We start from the raw sequence: 10,883 nt of genomic DNA, 5'->3' as shown, positions 1-10,883 counted from the left end.
TAGCGAATGCTTTGGTTGACCTCCCTGCCTTTCTGCTTTTTGAATTTTCTCTCCCTTTGTATAAAATGCACTAACTTGTGGGAGAGAAAGCGTTCTCCTCTTTTAGAATTCAATTAATTGTCAAGCAATTATATTGCAGTTCCAGTAACTAGAGCACAAATGCGAAAACGAAACCGATTCTGTTCGGTTCTCCGCGCTCAGAGTGCGGCACCAGCGGGCAGCGCGCGCTGAGCGTCCGTTACGGAGCTGCACATGTGTCGTCAGCCGGCATTTTTCGAGTCGTGTCGTAAATGTTGTTAATTCGCCATAAATATCTCTTGATTTGTACTCAAGAGTGGAGCAAGACCCCACGGAAGAGAGATTGACGCATCGGGAGCGAAGAACAGAAACGATGGATGGTTACGCTGCTTGGATCTCGGCACGTTCGAATTGGCAAAGTTCCGAATTTGTCGCTGTGTTGTGAACGTTTGTGCGCTCGTCATTTGCCGTCATCGCGTGGAGATATTTGCGCTGGATGTCTTCGTGTACAAAACTCTGCACGCTGCGGCATCGAAGAAGTTGTCCTGTGTTTGGGTGCACGTATGCGCTTGGACACGGATAGCCTGCTCGCTCTCAACGGGTGTTCAACAGTCTACGCGCGCTCGTAACTTGCTCATGAGGTAAGCCCATTTTAATCTTATTTGGTTTGCATAACGTAGGTGTTAAAATGATGTGGGGCAAGCCGGTGTCGCGAACAGAAGTATTGTTTCAAAAGACCACTATTCAACGTCTTAGGGCAAAAATGACGCATGAATGGGGAAAGGGATCACCCTATCTTTTCAGATCGATTCCAGTCGTAGCGCGATTGGCTCGATCGCAATTTCCATGAGGTACTTCTAACGTTTTGTTCGCTCGCGTTAAAAGCGTAGAATGAAACTGCGTTCAGTTTAGCTCTTGTATTGACGCTTGTATTGGCTTGAGAGCATACAGTATCCGATACAAGAACTTCTGTTAAAATACGGAAATAAACATTCGAGGCAATAGCAGTCGCTCACTACCTGTGATCGTTACTTTCTTGCTTGGTTGCACGTTTTAATTGTGACCAGAAAAAAAAGTTCTTCGCTCTGGCTGCCCTGCTGTGTTTCCTCGGTGCAACTTTTTGCGGTGCAGCAAGACGTGTTCCTTCGAATGATGTCTGGGCAGTCAAGGCATTCGTGTCAGTAAGCAAGCAGTAAACGGCGTATCATGCGAAAAAATTTGGACATACAAGAGAAGCGAATGGTATCATCATAGACTCTTTTATTTGACGAATAATTCAGTTGTATTACTAAAGCGGAGAGTGGATATGCATGAAAGTCAGATTGTATTGATACTCAGCAAAAACAAGGTAACTTATCATTACTAATCAATCCTTTTCTTTTACTGAAAGGCAAGTTGCTGTTGTGCTGGAGCTGAGAAGAGGTCTGCTGCCTGCAATGGGTCCATCTCTCTCAAGCTATTGCAGTATTGTAGCTCACAAGGTGAGTGGATTTTTTTTCTCTTAGCTATTTGCCACCTGAATCATGACCATTTACTTAGCTGTGTAGGTGATCACTGTTAGTGACATTGGAGTGCTGGTGGACCAGCACTCCTTTATGATTGCAATGCATATGACAGAGTGCAGTTGTGGCAGTATGCAAAGGTGTTAATCTATAAGCCAAATTAGGTTCTTTGAGGTAATATGTTAATATATTGATGACATTGGATTGTGGTCTAGCAGGCAAAAATGCTAAACAAGAAGAAATTTTAATTTGCACTTGGTAAGATGTGCAAGCAATTCAGGTTGTTATACATGAAATGGGACATTTGTAGATGTCTTCTACAGTGCTGCAGTCCTGAATTGCTTCAGAGTTAAGTGATACCACTATAATTTCTCTGTAGAGCATGCAGCACAGTTTAGCATTGGGGGAGGCTGGCATCAACAGGCGTCTACTTACTGTGAAGTTCAAATGAGGTGCTAGGGTGACTATATATAATTTATGGTTTCATTCTAATCTTGTGTCAGGCAGACATAGTTTACCCACTTGGTTAAACAATAGAGATGTAATATCTATGTATACAAGTATTACCCATTCATTTATGCCATTTAGACAATGGCAGAAATGTGTGTGTAATACTTGTGTACATAGACAATACATCACTATTGTTTAACCAAGCGGTGCCCCTGCATGCTAAATTTTACAGAGCTATTATTAAGTAATGTCAGCTTTTGTTGTAACATTAAGGCACCTTTTATATTATTACAGATTACCACCATTGGGCACCATCATAGTGTGATATTTACACTAAATGTATTTGACTTTGCTATAAAACCCTGCACAGCGGTGCATCATGCATTTTTTTATAGTTTCTGGTCTCAGAATGCACTTCACGTTATATTCTTGTTTGCAACAAGACTATAATGCAGGTTTCTATCCTTATGTTTTGTGGCACTTCAAACTGCGGCGAACTAAACCACTGGGCAGCATTACTGGAATCGCTACTGCGTGTGGAGCTGTCTTCAAACACACACAAGGAATACATCATTGCTTTTTAGCACAAAACAACGGACACAAGAAAGACGACAGAACAAGGCGCTACTCTCAACTGACATCACTTTATTGCGTCCCTCCTTTGTAGACAGCAGAATCTAGAAGAACATGCGCTGTGAACACCATGTGCAGGAACCACCAACATCAGATCAAAAAAGCACACTCGTGCGACAGAATAAAAAAAAACATATTGAGCACTGTACAAGGTTAAAGAAAGCACACTAATGCACTGTGACCCCAATGACTGTATGAAGAAAACTTCCGATAACTCTCTGGCGGTGGTATCACGGCTCTTTTTTAAAATCGTAGTATCACGAAACATTGCGAACCTAAGCGATCCATACCAACAGGCACAGGTTCCCATTTGGCTCAACATTGTAAAATATGGAAGCGCAAAGCCATGTTTTGTGATACTACGATTTTGAAAAAGTGCTGTGATACCATCGCCCGAGAGTTATCGGAAGCTCTCTTCATACAGTCATTGGGGTCACAGTGCATTAGTGTGCCTTCTTTAACCTTGTGCAGTGCTCAATATGGTTTTTTGGATCCCGTCGCATGAGTACGCTGTTGTGATTGGTTGTTGGTGGTCTCTGCACATGGTGCTCACTGCGCATGTTCTTCTAGATTCTACTATTTATAAAGGAGCGATGCAATAAAGTGATGTCAGTTGAGTGTAGCGCCTTGTGCTGGTCGTCTTTCTTGTGTCCATTGTTTTGCGCTTAACAAAGTATTTATGGATGCACACCAACTAGCCCGCCAACACATTGTGTTGCGGGCACTTCTGAAGTACTGTCTTTCCAATAACCTTGGTGGCATGGAAGCGTCGTCCACTTCTATGCGTTGCTTTCTGTTTCATTGTGACATCACATCACATTATAATCATAATGTGTATGTACTTTTTCCAAGAGACCCATATTCCTATCCTTGTGTTACATTTGCTGTCGCATTATTTATGTGCAACTGACCAGTGCTCCAAGCTCCATTTTATCGCAAAGTAAGCTACTGGTACCTAAACAGTTCTGTATATCAGAAAACCAAAGATGAACTGCCGAACAGTACCAAGTGGCAGCCTTGGTGCAGTGTCAAGTAGTCAGATATTATTGGTCATGCAGAGGCGCACAGGATAGCTCTTTATTACTTGCTGAATAATTAAGCTGTGTGAAAACTGAGTATTTATGTAGCTTCAACCACATGCTATTTATTGGCCATTGCTCCTGCCCTCATCAAATGTGGAAGATTATCACGGCATTTCCTATTCTCTTTTTCCTTATTACGTTGGGATTACTGCAACGGATCACATAGGCAATCAAAAGCCAACAATGTGTAAACTTGCAACATTGATTGTACAGTTTGATGACCTAGAATAAGTAGAAATACACCATAAATGATTGACAATTAACTTTTACTTGACACAGGGCTAGAGCATGCAGTAAGCATACCGTATGCTCATGCAGTGTCACATCAATTTAAATTTTAGTGTAGCTTTACAGTGTACGCTTCTATTGTTGCATTCTGCCAGTGGAATGGTAATGTTTCGCGTGTATAGCAACTAGACTGTCTATATACAACAGTAAAAATGTGTTAACTGTATTTTTTAATGATTTGATAGAATGTGTAGAACAATAAAGCCATACAATCAACGCACAGTGATGTGACTTTCTCTGCACATGTTGCAGGTTCAAAAAAGTATGGTGGAAGCTGTTGCCAAGGTCCCGACCAGAAAAGACAGCCAGTATAAAAGGGTCCACGCCACTGATCTCTACTACAAGGGATGAGCAGCACATCGAGCGCCCTCGACTAAAGCTGGCCTTGTACCGGAAGTTGGTGCTTCACTTTGGAGGTTGGAATGCGCAACAGTTTCACGATACACACAGAGGAGACACACACCACAGAGCGCTCTGTGGTGTGTGTCTCCTCTGTGTGTATCGTGAAACTGTTGCGCATTCCAACCTCCAATATGCTATACCAACACGCCCAGTCGTCAACCTTGGTGCTTCACAACTTTGCGGCACCACTTTGTAGCACGGGTGTGTGACATTTCTTCCCCTAACATGCCTGCCTGATGTGCCACAAACTACCCAAGCAGTGTTTCGAGGTGTCCAGAATTTTTCCATTGTAGTGTCTACAGTGTCGCTAACATAAGTGGCGTGCAATGGAAACACTGGTAAATCAGAAAAAACTTGATGTAAGAGAACACTATCGTATACGGGTTCAGGTTGTCATAATAGCGCTTGCCAGACATGTAGAGACCTCCTAAAATGTGAAAAACCACGAAGAAAAGTTTTTCGGCAGCAATATTATCTGATCGCACGCACTAGTTAGTCCACCATATGCCCTGCTTCCAGGACAAGCGACTGCATGACATCGCATTTCCACTGGTTTCACCTGCATCCGGTGTGGTGTGCTGCATCCAGCGAAACATGTTAGAAATCAGTGGTGCACAGTGTTTTCTGTCCCCTTTCTCGACGCCTACTGAACACATGTTAAACTGTTTCCAAAGCAGAAAAACAGAGGGAAAGGGCTCTGAACACATTGCATTTTAAAGTGGCTGGTAGTGGGTAACGCAAGTACTGTGGCATAGTAGATTTGCACCAGGCAACCTGGGCGCCCCAAAAGGCTGCTCTTTACTTGCAAATGGCCAACGTATTGTGAGCATGTTGAAGTTCTTTTTTTATTCTCATCGCTTATTTAGCTAGTGGAGACAGCTTTCACAACTGAAGAAGCCTTGGAAGCATGAAACAATTCACAAAACCAGCTTCAATATATCGTGTCTGCATCACAATTTCATGGCTGCATGAGTGAACCCGCTGGTTAACATGTAAGAGAGTTCATGGTCTTTGCCATGCATTATCCAATTTATTTACAGGTCAACCCTGTCTTGAGATTTAAGCTGATGTTGCGTTTAGAGAAATTATGGCCGAGAGCCAGCTTTTGAGAATACAGATTGAGCTTGACAGAATAAACGCCAGGACAAGTCGTTGAGGATTTCAGATCAAGAATCTTCAAAGGCCAGTTCATTTAGTGGTGTTAATATTCTGCTCGAAGTTGTTGATTGTTACGTTCATATGGTGCCCAAGCATTGCGGTAACAACTTCACTTGGAGTACATAGCAAGGGTGTATTCAATGTAAGCTGCTGGCTTTTTTTCTGTGTTTTCAAAAACTGGTTTCTTGTTCAGTTTAAATTTTCAAATTTTGCATTGTTTATTAGGTGTTGTGTCCTGTTTCCTTTTCCTGCAGCTTCTTAGTTAAACATTTGAATAGTGAACACAACTTGACCTTTTGCTTGATTGTCTAGATTACATGCCCTCGATGCAAAACAATTTCACTTCAAAACTGCTTGTACCATACTGAAAGAATAACTCGAAGCAGCCATAGCCACCAATAACACGCAAGAGAGGATTATGAAAATTTTATATTGTTTTTTGATCTACAGGGTGCCTTAACTATCATGCACCAAGATTTAAAAATATGTAAATGCGATGTAACTAGACAAAATGAAGGTAATGTTTGCAATCGCTTGGAGATACTCTGATTATTTTGTGCATTCTGCCTAATTACATAATTCTTAATTAGTTATTAAATATCTCAAATAATTAAATGGAATGTGTCAATTAAATGTTGTAGAGCAATATGAAAGCCTCCTGATACACTTTTTGTTACTGTTACTCATTGTGTGCTACATAAAAGTTTTTCCAAGGAATAAGCCTGCGAATACACATAAAGTGTCTTGAGTGGCCAGTCATGTGTCAGTTTTGTGGAGCAAAGCCACGAATACAACTTAAATGGGTTCTTTTAAGAAAAAGACTTTGCTCAGCAAATTATCTTTCTTTGTACAGCCCGTGGAGACGAGGTTTCTTAGACATGGCCGTGGCTCTCAAGGAAGATGCCGAGGCCACAGGCAGTTCCTCCAGTGACCGTGAAAAGGTCCCCTGGGGCACAAGTCTGGTTTGGCACCCCCACCTTTCTCCTGCAGCTTTTCTGTCTACTTAGCTAACCAGGTGGGTCAATGATGGCAAAGGGAAAAAAGAATCAACAGCATCAAACGCAGAACTTGCTCAAGCTCAATGCATTTTTGGTGTGAAGTTTTTCCCTTATCATTTATCAAAAAACGGGTAATAAGTATGATATGGTCTTCATACGGACACCTCTTTCCCACAGAGAATTAGCAGTAAAAAAAGCAGCTTATGAAGGCTTGAATATTAGCTAGGATGATGTGGCATAGATAGGATAATGATTATGAATGTTTCTAATGAAGGTAGTGGTAGTAGAGTGAATAATCAGAGTTTATATATAGATTAAAAGACATTTCGTTCCAATGCCAGAATTTTAAATCATCCCAAATAATTCTTGCATTTTATAGTCTATGCACATTGAGTGACAGTGCTTCTTGATGCTTGCTTCTTGCTGACATCATTCTTATGCTGCATAATTCACCTGTTATAAATTCCCTATTTCTCCCGTTCAAGCAACTTTACATTCATCATAAGAAACCTCGTAGATGAGTTCCAGAAAGTTGCTGATGAGATTAGGGGGCGGCGTGTACCCCAGGCTTAGATATGCATTCAAGAGCCTCATATCTTGCAAATGTTAGAAATACTCCTGCTAAGCAAGTTCTTGGTGTCATACAAGGTTATTTGCGAATACGAATTTGCCTAAATTTAGAAAACAGTCAATCTAAAACATGTCAAGCGATATCGCTGACGATACACACACATTCCAACTGAACTAAATACAAATAAATATAGCACCAAATGCAGAATCATTGGCATGATGCCATTCTTTCAGTGGAATAAATCTGTCCTGGGTTGTAAATCTGGAATCCTTTATAATCCAGACTACTAAATACTTATGAGGGTTGTGACGTAAAATATGCATGTATTTTTTCCTCGTTTTTTTACTTTAAGACCCGATAATGCTTAAACTGCAGTGAAAGAACTGAGATCACAGTACGTAATACTTTATATTGCTCCAGAAATCCGTTTCTCTGGCGATCGCAGCATTCGACACTAACAAGAAGGCACATAACACCTAGGTTGGTGCTATTCACTTTGTTTGGGAACGAAACCCATAATGTACATGTTATGGCCCTACGTGTCATTACGTTTGAACAACAAAAAGGTAGGGGGTTTGCATTTTGCAAAACTGCATGGAGGTTTTTACTGTGTGCAATTAAAATTAGGAACCTTCCCAGCTCATACTAAATGCATTCTCCAAAGCTTTAGGTTATACAGGTGCACTACTTTACAGAGAACACACTCTTTTCCCTCGTCACGGCCCACACTCTTAGGCAGAGTTACACCCTTTGAAGTGCCCCTTCTTCCACAGAATGATAATTGTCATCTGCCTTTATGCATTTCCTTTCTTTAACGCTGCGAGCCCTGTGCTTTTCAGTAACGAACGGCATGCGCGTTATCAGCATGATAGCATTCCCGACAGCAAAGTAGCGGGCGTGGCTTTTTCAAGAGAGGAAACGCATCAAGGCAGATAACGATTATTGTTGTGTGGCAGAATGGACACTCCAAAGGGTGTAACTTTGCCTAAGAGTGCAGGTGATGATTCAGATTCTTCAAAGGTGTTTCATTGTATGGGATGGCACATCGCGCTTCACTTATTTGCAGAATATTGCATTCCAATTGTGTCATATGAGATAAATCTATTAGAGAGCTTTAGCTTGCCCTAAATTTATTACAGCTGTGTACTGGTAAACTGGCCGCAGCTTGCAGTGCTTGTGGAAAAACAATTGTAACTGCTAGTGCACAGGCATTGGCAGCAGCAATGGTTAGGGTACACTTGTTTCTTCTATTCTGGGGTATGCATCCTCCACCAGAAAGTAGTTTTTTTCGTCTTCCTCTTCTACCATATTGGAATGTGAAATAGGGTGTCATTTGTAGGGTATACTCTTGCACAAACTTCATGAGCATTTATTCTTGTCTGTGCCACAGATCATTGTTGCTACCACTGTAAAAGCAGGGTGCCTGTTTACAGCACCCGTAGGGAACAATCTGTGAATCTTTAACGAACAGTAAGGATAATGAATAATCGAATAATTTTTTTGTAATTTTCAACAAATTTAGCACTCTTTGCTTTCCACTATGGTGTTTTTCAAGTTCTAATGTTGGCACAAGGTTTGACTGCAGGATGTCATTTTGTGTGAAAGAGTGCACTTGTGCGCATAACACCTCATCGTAAACATTCTGCTGCACAGAATGGCATTAGCTTTCGTATGCATTGGTCACTGTCTCACAAACCGGTTGCTCCTTTGTTAGTTGGAATGTAGCATTTACGTAAAGCACATTTGATGTTCTAACAAAAAGCATTGTGCCCTCTTATCCCCTAGTTCTCCTCACTTGATGCCTAGTGTTGTTATAGCATGGTTGACACCATGGGAGTCAGTGTGGTGAATAATTGTGTCTGGTGGGGTAGGGGGTGTACGTTAACTTAAGCAACTTTTCCAGACGACTTGAATCAGTATTGTGGAATGCTGGTTTTTTTTTCAATCACTGTTACCAAGTTTCACTTTGATTGTGGCAACAAGTATAATTTAGTTCGCTAGCACTCCTGCCAACACATATAATGTGCAGGCATCTGTGTTGAAAAAAAGACCAGCTAATGGTTTGCCAAGAGCTAAGGTCCATTTAGACCTTTAAATTTTGAACTTACACCGGTGGAAATAACTGGTGAATGAAAGCACACCCAGGAGAACTGACCATAATATTTTCTTTCATTATAACACTGCTGAAACTTTGAACTGCATTTGAACTGGCTTGTTTAAAAAATGACCCATTTCCTTGTTCAAGTAAGACAAAGGTTCCACAGGAAGACAGAAACTTGAAGCTGTCAACAGCAGCATAAATATAAACAGCGCTCGACGTTTTGCAATCTTGCACTTGGTTATATTATCCATCCCATTTTTTTTCCACAGGCTGTTCTTTACTGTTTTATGGTCATACCAGTTTAATTTTAATGTCCCTATTTTTTAATATTTGGTTCATATATCTTTTCTTTATCGGCTTTCAACCAAATGTATATTCATAATGTGCCTTCATTTATCATTTGCAGTGATCTTAACCAGATGCATCTTGATACAAAATTTATTTTCCTTAATTCTTCGCTTTCCTTTTCCAAAAGTGCAAACAGTTTATCTTGATACCTATTTTGTCTGCTGGGAAGATTAGGTCTACTGGATTAATGACTGCTTACATGGGTACATCGTTTTCTGTTTTGGTCACCCCTACTCTGGGCAAGTACTGACAGCATTGCTTATACCCGCTCCATCACAATCACCACTGCTAAGCACACCCTTCCTTTCTTTATTTTAACACTTTGGCTTCTCTTGACCTATTATATGCACCAGTTACTTCTCCCCCAATGAGGCTAGGGGCCAGTGAGATATCCAAAATCCAAAACAACACAGCCAAGGAAAACATTTGCTACCCTAATGACAAGCACCTATGTCAAAATGTTGGCTACAGCAACATCCCTTGTTCCAACAATGTTGATCTACTTACATGTTTTTCTAACACAGAAGTTACTGCTTTGTCGTGTTCTGTGATTATACTTGTTTGCCGCTTTCTTTAGGATGGATATTCACGAATACTGTTTGTTTCTCCTAACAGCAGCAAGTTTATCCTTGCAAGCGTTTGGAGTCAAGAACATATTTCACCAGGAACAAGTGCAAGACGAATGATTGAAGAAAATAAACTTGCTTCTGTGATCTTAGAACTTGAGGACTGAAATGTTGCACCTTTTTGTATATATGCTATGCAGTGCATTCATATCGCAAAGTGCAAAGTGTTTTTTCTCTGCAGCCATGTCAGTGTGTTGGCAAGACAATTTTCTCAATGGTGACCTGCTGCTTTGACTATGAGCTGCCTTCATGACATTTGCATTGAAGGAGATGTACTATCGTGGACAAAAGTACCCTGGAAGTGCGAGCGTTGACCAAATTGCATTTCTGCTCAAGACCGCTGAAAACAGTGGGTCACGAATGCACATTCTGAACGCAGATGGTGGCACGGCTGATCCCAGCAAATAGCACACCAATAAAATTCGGTCGACTCTCGCACGTCCTGGGCAATTTTGTCCCCGATGGCACATTCTTCGAATAATGGATATGCTCTGCAAGATGAAATACGGGAAGCACCTGTACTTTAACGGATATAGTACAGATTTAGCATACGGAGTCTTTCGTTTTCTGAATACGGCAAGCACCTGTATTTTAACGGTTATAGTACAGATTCAGCATACAGTGTGTTCCGTTTTCTGAATACGAGAAGCAGCGTACTTTAACGGTCATAGTACAGATTCAGAATACAGAGTCTTCCGTTTTCTAG

At 41.1% G+C, this 10,883-nt stretch overlaps 1 long non-coding RNA gene across 1 annotated transcript; it reads left to right on the top strand.

The window, feature by feature from the left end:
- Window positions 1-557: 557 nt before the first annotated feature.
- LOC139055315 (uncharacterized) lies at window positions 558-4,336 on the top strand. Its single transcript, XR_011511662.1, has 3 exons — window positions 558-659; window positions 1,409-1,499; window positions 4,226-4,336. It is a non-coding gene; the product is annotated as an uncharacterized lncRNA (long non-coding RNA).
- The last annotated feature ends 6,547 nt before the right edge of the window (window positions 4,337-10,883 follow it).

Source organism: Dermacentor albipictus, chromosome 2 (assembly GCF_038994185.2).
Source record: "Dermacentor albipictus isolate Rhodes 1998 colony chromosome 2, USDA_Dalb.pri_finalv2, whole genome shotgun sequence".
NCBI classification, from domain to species: Eukaryota; Metazoa; Arthropoda; class Arachnida; order Ixodida; family Ixodidae; genus Dermacentor; species Dermacentor albipictus.
Note: the sequence above shows the minus strand (reverse complement) of the source record. Positions and strands in the feature narration are given on the sequence as shown.